At 36.1% G+C, this 9,971-nt stretch overlaps 1 pseudogene; it reads right to left on the reverse strand.

Moving 5' to 3' along the window:
- Positions 1-1,785: 1,785 nt before the first annotated feature.
- LOC111146946 lies at positions 1,786-6,930 on the reverse strand (annotated as a pseudogene).
- Between the last annotated feature and the right edge of the window lie 3,041 nt (positions 6,931-9,971).

A 9,971-nucleotide genomic window follows, 5' to 3' on the forward strand; every position in this document is an offset into this window, starting at 1 on the left:
AACAAAAAGCCCTGAGGTATAAATCTATCAGATATGATCACAATATGAGTTTTATCTAGCAAGGTCACTAAAATATTCTTCAATGCTTTCTTACAGAAGATGGCTAGTTTTATCTTCTATGTCTGCAACTGATTTAAAATAACATATACTTTATAATATTCAGGCATTCTTCTCACATTCTCAGTTTGTTAGAGTTTTTAATTACGTGTGAGTGTCAAATTTTCTCAGATGCTTTTCCCACATTTATAGAAATAGTTGTGTGACTTTTCTCCTTGCATTAATTCATTTTTGAACATTCAGTCAACCTTCCATTCCTGGTCTAGATCCTCTCAGTCATTATGTAGAAGTCTTTATAAATTACTGGTAAGAATCAGGACCCTAGTTAATGTCTTTCCCATAAATTAGTCCAATTCAAGCATGATTCATTGAAATATCTTCCATTTTCCATCAAATTGCCTTATTGTCTCTGTAAAAAGGAACTGACAAATACATGCTATTCTATTTCAAGGTTTGCTATTCTGTAACTTTGTTACACAAATCTCTTTGTTTATTCATATGTCAAATTGATACTATGTTGATTATTGTGAATGTACACTAAGACTTGAAATGAGGAGATACAAGTTATCCAGTTTTGTTCTTTTCCAGGATTATGTTGGCTCTTCTAGTTATTTTGCATTTTCACATAAAATTTATAATCACCAAATCAGCAAAAAAAAAAAAAATACCATAAGCTATTATAACTCTAATTAGGTGAGAGAAAAATTAAATTTGTAAATTAGATAAATGTGGATGGAACTGACATTTCAAACAATATTGAATTTTCTAATCCATGAACCTAGTGACTTAGTGAGCTTCTCCATTAGTTAAGTCTTCTATGATTATTTTCAGCAAGATTTTAATGCACATCTGTTGTTATTATTATATATAGGTGTACCTATAAATTTCATGGTTTTAATGTTTTAAATAGAATATTTTTAAAGTTTAATTTTCTAATTGTTTGCTGCTTGTCCATAGAAATTTAATTGATTATGTATCAATCTCATTTTCAGTTACCTTGTTACATTCACTTGTATTTCTAGAATTTCTATGGATTCCATAGGATTTTACATAAATAATCACATTACCTACAGATGAAGATTGTTCTTCTTTTCTTTTAGTATTTATGCCTTTTGATTCTTTTCCATATTGCACTGACTGGGATCATCAGCCTAAGGGCAGGTAGGGGCAGTAAGCAGAGCAGAGACATTTTTGTTCTGTGCCTAGAGATGTGGGTACAGATTTCTTGCAATACCAACATGTATTGGGTGTGGATAACAGAAGATTTCTCAGCACGGCAGCATTTGATTTTACCCTGAAAATATAAGAAATTAGCTACAAGGATAAGGGAACAAGACAAATATGCACAGAGACATTGGACAACTTTAGAGGAAAGTCAGACCAGAGACTATGAAACAGGTGGTTTGCTTAGTGAAATGCTGGACCTAAGCATAACCACGCATTCAGCCACAGATCGGTATCTACTATATGTGAAGCACTGACTAAGCTTTCTGCCTTCTCCTGCAAATGGCATGTCCATTATCTAAGCACAGCACCTTCTTCAATTCTATTGAGATAAAACAGTAATTATCTATCTATCTAATACCTGTATTTATAGATATATATAAATTTTTGTTTGTTTGTTTTTACTGTTCCAGCCAAGGGAAGGGAAACTTTATTGAGGTTCCAAGGCCCTGGGGCTCTGGCAGGAGGCTGTCCTGAAGGCAAAGAAAGAGCAGATAGAGAGACTTATTTGACCTCCGTCTTGGGGCACAGGTTGCTGGTGGGGCCAAACTCCAGTGACAGTTGACAGAGCAGGGGAGCAGCTGAGCATAACAGTTGTGACAGATCATCTGGCCACAGTTGTATTTCAGGGCCCGCTGGTAGAGGGAAGGCACAGTGATGATCTCACCTTGCAGGAGAAGCACCCTGTGCAGGGTGAACCCTCTCTGGGATATTCTAGTAGGAGAGAACACCACCATCCTCCAGCTGTTTGCCCACAAAAATCCGACGTTGCTGGTCAGCCTGGATGCCCTCCTTGTCTTGGGTTTTGCCCTTGGCATTCTCTGTGGTGTCACTGGGCTTGACCTCGAGGGTGATGGTCTTGGCGCTTCGGGTCTTCACAAAGATCTGTGTCCCTGTGTCTGCTTCAAAGCCGCCGCTGACAAACTTCTCTGCCACCTTGTTGAAGAGAAAGTCCCTAGATAATTGTAATAATGTATTTTAATCACCAAAAATGTCAGAATTCCCAAAAGAACTAAGTTGAACCTATCCAAATTAAGACTGATACTGAAATTCCTTATTCCAATGACTAAAAAGAGAAATGTACACAATGCTAGAGTTTATGAAGTAAGGAAAAATGAGAAAGAATTCTAATTTACTCGTCTGAAGAAATATGAAGAAAATCATACTTAGTAAATAATACCTATATGAAATAGATTGAATATTAAGTACCAAAGTGCCACAAAGGAATCTGAAAATCCCTCCCTCTCTTTCTCTCTCTCTCTCTGTCCCTCCATCTCTGTCTCTCTCTCATTTGGAAGATATGGGTGTGTTCTTTTGTGTGCTGGTATGTATATATAATCAGGGAAGTGTGATATACTGTAGTATACAGTGAGCTATTTTCTTCCTTCTAGTAGCTAATTTAGGAAAAGAAAAGCATGTATTGGGGTATTTTTAAATAACTTTACATATAAAATGAATGCTATTTTAGCTAACTGATAAAGACTTCCATGGCCAGTGACAAATACAATTGTTAAATAATAACTAACAATGATTTCCTGTTGAAGGAAGTAGTTAAAATCCAACTTCTGAACCATATAATTTGTGACACTATGTAGATCTGCACTAGTTGATTAAAACCGTAATCACTTTTTGTTTTTAATAGGTTTCACTTTGAGATGATTATAAAGCCTTAAAATGTTGGGAGATGCTATCTGCATTGTTATTGATTCAAAATAACTTTCCTAGATTATAGTCTCCAGGAAATGAGACTTAAGTAAGAGAAATAAATAAAACACACCTTTTCTTAGAGATTTTACTGCTTTTTTTGGTCTGTTTGTTTGTTTTTAAAGAAATAGTTCATCCAAAGGTAAATGAGAAAAAAAAATTAGTTCCACTAGGACTTTTGACTTAATTTCCAAGAAAGATTCTTATTCTAATGCAATAGTAACAGAAAACATTTGGGAAATTTGCTTTGCGTGTACCTACTTAGTGCTTAAACAACTACATAATATATATTGAACCTGTTTTGACATTTCCTGTAAAATTAGAATGCTTTTAGAATTGCTGTGTACTTTCAAAGGACACTTTGGTCTCTGGGTAGAGGACATCCTTAGATGTGCCCTCTCCTCTCCCTTCCTAAAAGTTCCCTCCCAATATCTTATCGATACCACTGAACTCCCTGCAGACACAGGTCATCACTCCGTCTATTGACATACAAGGTGAATCTTTGGGATTTACTCTGTTTTACTTGCTTTCTGTATTCAGCAGACCCTGCATCTTGATGTTCTCCTGAAGCCGGCTAACTTAGCGCACATTGCCAAAACTTCAGAAGTAACAGAATTAAAATCAATGAACCACCGAAGCAATAATTAGTAAAAGTTTATTGTACACACACACACACACACACACACACACACACACACACACACACGACATTTTGCAAACAGGGAGCGCTCATACCGAAACGCGGAATGAGGCTCAGGGATATATTGTTATAAAGCAGCTTCTAGGGTGAGAATCAGTGCTGTGTGTTCTTCACAGTGAAAGGTTATAGAATTGGAATCTTTTGGAGGATTTTATTTATTTATTTGAGAGAAAGACAAAGAGCACAAGCAGAAGGAGGAGCAGAGGGAGAAGCTGACTCCCCACTGAACAGGGAGCCTGAAGTGGGACTATCCCAGGACTCCAAGATCATGACCAGAGCCTAAGTCAGTCAGATGCTTAACCGACTGAGCCACCCCAGGTGCCCCTAGAATTAGAATTTTCTGAAGTGATAGAGAATCCAGTCAGTGATTACCTCATATCAACCTTGGGAAACAGTTCAAGTTTTGCTTCTGACTTGCAAAAACATAAACAAGAAATGACCCAGGTCAACTTAGCCTTGCAAAATTACTTAAATTAAGTTTTGCTTGTACAACGAAAGTGATTTGTCTGCTCAGGCAATTTTCAAAGCTGATCTCGTTTGTTTTTTATGTTAATACCACTTTCATAAGCAGTCAAAATGCAAGTAATTGCACAAATTACTGTACTAATTGCAATCTGATAAATGCTATGAAAAAATAGTAGGAGTGAAGAAATATGTATATATATATATATATATATATATATTTATATGATAATGCACAGTATACTTTAATACTTTACCTGCATATATTTCTAGTTTTATATATATATACATACATAAACATAGAGCAACAATGTTTTTAGGTGTGTGTATACATCGTTGTCCTTACTCCTCTTTCTCAGGCAATTCTTATTAAACGATTATACTGTTGAGAATCTATCAGATGTGAGTGTCATATGGAAAACACTGAATCACTGTCTGGTTGACCCATGAATAGATATCCCACTCATAAATTTAACACATGATATATAATTTAATGCTTCAACACAGAAGGAAGTACAAAGTTTAGAATGATTGATATCAATATTGACAAAGTCACCTACAATAATAAGTTCCTTGTGACTCTTCTATTTTCTTAATAATGACTTTTAGAGGAAATTCCATGTGTTATCCTATTTTGCACATGAGACAATAGATAATGAAGTCATTAGGGATACTATTTCCAATATCCTATCATGAAAGCTAAGTGATAAATTGTATTCTCTTATCTATAATAAAGAGAAAAGCCCTTCTTTTTCTTCACAAGCTAGAAATTCAAATAATCAACTTAATCCTTAGTTCATAACAGATGTAGGAACAGTTTCAAGTCTACTGAGAAATTTTAGGATTAAAACACATTAGAAACACATGACTGACATGTATATGGATCTCTCACTTAAAGCCATCAACTTTTATAAAAATTCAGATTTAATTAAATAATAACAATAATAAACATGGAGACCAGGATTTCTTTTATAATGAATTAAACTTGGCAACATGGGAAATTTCTATACAGTGTGTTTCTATTTTCAACAATAAATCATTACACGGGAATTAAATTTATATGTAATATTAAGGAATATATGTATGTATTTATGTGTGCGTTACAGAAAAGTTATCGTAGTATACAAGCAGAACTTCTAAACTTCCTTATTTAAGTATAGTTTGAGGGGCACCTGTGTGGCTTAGTTGGTTAAACATCTGCCTTGGGCTCAGGTCATGATCCCAGATCATGGGATCAACCCCTAGGTCCAGCTCCCTGTTCTACCAGGAACCTGCTTCTCCCTCTCCTTCTGCCTGCCCCTTCCCCTGTTTGCGTGTACGCTCTCTGTCAAATGAATAAATAAAGTCTTTTAAATAAAGAAACAAATAATTAATGATGTTTGAAAAGTGTCTGAGAACATTTAATATTTGCTTTTCACTGCAGCAGAGTAAAGCTATTATAATGATCCTGGTCAGAGGGAATGGGCAAAATGAAGCATTACCAGATAGAGAAATTGTTAAACCCCAAATCACAGAATTTGAAGCTCTGATGCAGACTGTAGGAGGTAAATGGAGACTTGCTTCTGGAATTCTGACTGAGCATCAGACCATAGGAGACAAAAGGCTGAGCTGGACAAGCCCCAATCTTCAGAAGCCTGAATGCTTTCTTTCTTGCATGATCTCAGAAGCCACTTTAAACTAATACTGTGATGGATCAAAAACGACCCAAAGGTGTATCCCTTGGGAGGCATTGAGAAGCATCCAACAAAAGATTCGGTGAATCCAGAGCAGGACAGGACAGGGAGATTGGGCAGGAGACGTCAAGCTCTCTGCTGGAGAAGCCTTTGTGCAGTCATCTTTCCTAACTCCAGAACCGGCATAGAAGATGGCCACAGCAATGGCTTCTGTGGAAAAAAGACAAAAATCCAGGAGAATAGTAAGTAAGCAATACCTAGAAAAGGGCTGACAAACAGAAAAGACGATATTTGGGTTACCTTTTTATTTTTTTAATGACCACTATTCACTATTAAAGGGTTCGACGTATGTTTAATTTAAGTGAGCAATAAAATGTGTTAAAGTTGCTATAGTTTTAAACCCACAAGCACTTCCAAAACAATTTCTATAAACCATAAAACCTCCCATACCACTTCAGCCACCAGGTGCCTGGAAACATCAAGCCACTCTTGTCTCCCACCCTAATCTGCACACGCCGTGTTTGTTCCTGTCTCAACACTTTTCAGTTTGCTTTCTAACTGCTATTCCAAATGCTCTCACCCGTAAAAGTGGAAGCCAGGAACCTATTTCTACTTTGGAGGAAAAGTGACATCTCCCTGTATACACTTGCTCTGGGGACAAACAGAGACTCCCAGTTTCCGTCAGCTGGATTATTTCTGTGGGAACCTGGACTCCTTGCTCAGTGGGGAGCAAGGAGTCGTACTTATGCCAGTGGGAACCCTCATGGGATAAAGGGTCTAGCTATTGAAATCCACAGGCGTATCATATACAATAAGAAATCCCCTCCTTTGTGGTCCTCTGAAGGGCCCTCTTCCCAAATGAATGCATATTACATTTATCATTAGAAAACAACATTTTAAACATGTCTAAATGAATTTTTTATTCATCCATCAATGCCCAGATTGACATTTATGACTCCCAGCAGGCCTATCTAATTTTTCTGTGTGTATAACTTTGTATGAAACTTCATGCCCCAAGAATTGTCTATCATATTTTATTTATATGTGCCCTGTGTCCCTCTTAAAACATCGAGTTCTTGAGGTCTATGACTTACCTCTGAACATCTGCATGTTTCCCACAGGATCTAGGAAAGTATCAGCCTTAAAAATATTCCTTTGATTGAAATTAATTAAAAACATTGTGCTGAACTTTTCTTACACAGGTATTTTCTTCATAGTGAGGGCACAAAGATGATGGTTATGTCCCGGTTCTGTTTTGTTTGCATTGAAAATTCATAAATGAGGGGTCCGTTTATACTGAGTCTCCTCCCTAATTCTCTGGGTATCACTTCACACCATAACCTTCCACTAAGAACCAGATGTTATAAAGCAATGCCCCAGTGCTGTTCGGATTTATGGGAAATTTCAGGGAAAGTGCAGTGCTGAAATAAACATATGAAACTCTGGGAGCCTGGTGTGCAGGTGAGCTCACAGGCACTCTGGAAGGCTACATATTACGTTGATAATGAAGACTCTGAACTTGGGTCTGGTGGCCTGTTGAATAATGTCAATGCAGGAAGTTCTACTTCAAAAATGTGTGTTATTATAAAAATGAACAATAAAAAACTGTTCCGAAATAGTTTTAAACTTGTGAGATGTTAACCCTTGAAGTTTTTCCAGTCAGTGAAATCTGTCACTAAGCACAGGTCATACTACTGTGATCGCCTCATGAGGGGCTACACTGATTTGGAATGATGAGAAATTAAAAATGAATTTGAGCTTGTTTTTGCAGGCGTATACTGTATTTTTTTCTAATTTTTTTTGTATTAACATGTTGTTGAGCTTAAGTATTTTTAAAACTAGCAAAGAAAGATAAAAATGAATACCTGTATATTCACTCTTCATCAAATATTTTAATTTGGTCATATTAGTGTGAGCATATTCTTATTGAAAAGAAAATGTAGATACAGTTAAAGTTCCATTTTTACCTCTTCCTTGTTCATTCTGATTCTATCCTTTCCCAAAAAGTTTGTTACTTTCAATTTGGCGTCCTTCCTTAACACAATTGCTAACGAGGATCCTCTAACAGAAGGTCTTCACATTTCATACAACAAATTATTGAGTACTCCACATCATTATGCCTCTTGCTCCTTTCATTAGGCATTCTGGAATACATATCCACTTCGGTGCACTTGTCTGTGGGCTCATTCCGCCTCCCAGCTGCCTGTCTGGCCAAGGTTGACATATCTCGTTAGACACTAAACAAACAAACAGACAAGAACCTAGCTTTGGTTTCAGATTTATTGCCACTTCATCTCTGGTGACATCAATGTTCGCCCAATTCTCCAGAAGTTTCACTTTCCTTGAGTTTACTCTCGCTTGTTGGTGTCATCATTCCAGTCCACTTTCTGCATCTGAGCTACTCGCTTCTGTCTAAGTAGGTAATATCTTAAAACAATCATTTGAATAAAAGAAAATTTAAAGCACACTGCCATTCAAACAGTTTTTAATCCATTATCAGTCTTGGTCCCTTTAGCGGAGTTTAAAATTACCAGTTAACAGTTTTCGTTTTGTGATTACTTGGAAGTTATTAGTCATTGCCTTTAAGTTTTTGTTTTCTTGGGGTATAAAACACATAACATAAAATTTACCATCTTATCTATTTTTAAGTGTAAGGTTCAGAAGTTAAATAGCTCTCAGAACCTTTTCATTTTGTCAATCTCAAAATTCATGTCTATACGTAGACCCCACCCCTGATGACCGTTGCTCTAATTTCTGTTTCTATTCATCAGACTACTTTAGAGTATTCATATATTTGAAATCATACAGTATTTGCCTTTTTATGTCTGGTTTAGCTCATTTGCCAGAATGTATTCAAGCTTCATTCATATTGTTGCATGTGACAAGATTCTCTTCCTTTTTAAGGATGAATAATTTTCCACTGTAAGTACATACCACGTTTTTTCATCTCTTCATCTCTTGATGAATGTTTGTCTTGCTTCCACCTTTTTGCCTATTGTGAATAATGCTATTTTCTTTTAGCTTCGTGTTTTTGCCATTAGTCCAATTTTCTTCAGCTATAGATCATCTATATCTTGTAACTTTAAAAATATCACTTTATACTAGGTATTCTTTAGTATTATTACCATATACCTAAATAGGAGTTTCTTTCTTTTATCTTCCATGGCAATCAAAGTCGCTTACAATAGTAAACTATTCTTTTTCACATTCCAGAAAATTGTGTTTCTCCTGAAATCACTATTATACACACCAGACATGATGGAGATTCAGTTTTTATCCCACATGTTTATAGTATTTCTTAACATTTTTGTCTTTTTGACTCTCTGTACCGATTTTTATATAAATCCCTTATTTCTATTTTCCAGTCCATTATTTGTGTTTTGCTTTACCATAGCCAGTCTAGAATGTACGCCAGTTATTTGCCATATTAAATTGAAGTAGCACACTTCCAGATATCTAATTCATCATTTTTTACCTACCTCTTTTTATTTTATATATGTCTGTTTTGTGTTCTGACTTATGTATTACAATAATTAAAATTGAACATTATTTTTCAAAGCTAGGTAACCTATTATAAATTATAGGAAAATCTCAATTTCTCAACCCTATACTTTCTTATATAAGTATTTGTTATAAAAATGGTGTTAACTAAGGAGGCTTGGATGGCTCAGTTGGTTAAGAGTCAGCCTTTAGCTCGGTTCACGATCTCAGGGTTCTGGGATTGAGTCCTGCATTGGGAGCCTTCTCAGAGGGGAGCCTGCTTCTCCTTCTGCCTGCTACTACCCCGGTTGTGCTCTCTCTTTCTCTCTCTGATAAATAAAGACAGTCTTTAAAAAAAATGGTGTTAAACTACAAACAATGTGTTTTATGGCAAAACACAATTTTACAAAGAAAAGAAAAACAATTATGCTAAGCCTAATTGTCAACCCAGCCATTAAGTATGCTAATCTCATATAATGAGTAGTGAACTTCATTCTCTTCCGTGAATGATCTTAGAATTCAGTGCTGTGAAAACAAATGGTCTCTTCTCTGTAGATGAAGTCTTTTTTGGGGCAGTAGGCAATGTCCACTGACTACATATGGGTGATGAATTTGGAGTGTGTGTGTGTGTGTGTGTGTGTGTGTGTGTGTTCCTGGAATATTCTGTTATC

The sequence above is a fragment of the Enhydra lutris genome, unplaced genomic scaffold, assembly GCF_002288905.1.
Source record: "Enhydra lutris kenyoni isolate GAN:26980312 unplaced genomic scaffold, ASM228890v2 scaffoldscaffold15, whole genome shotgun sequence".
NCBI lineage: Eukaryota > Metazoa > Chordata > Mammalia > Carnivora > Mustelidae > Enhydra > Enhydra lutris.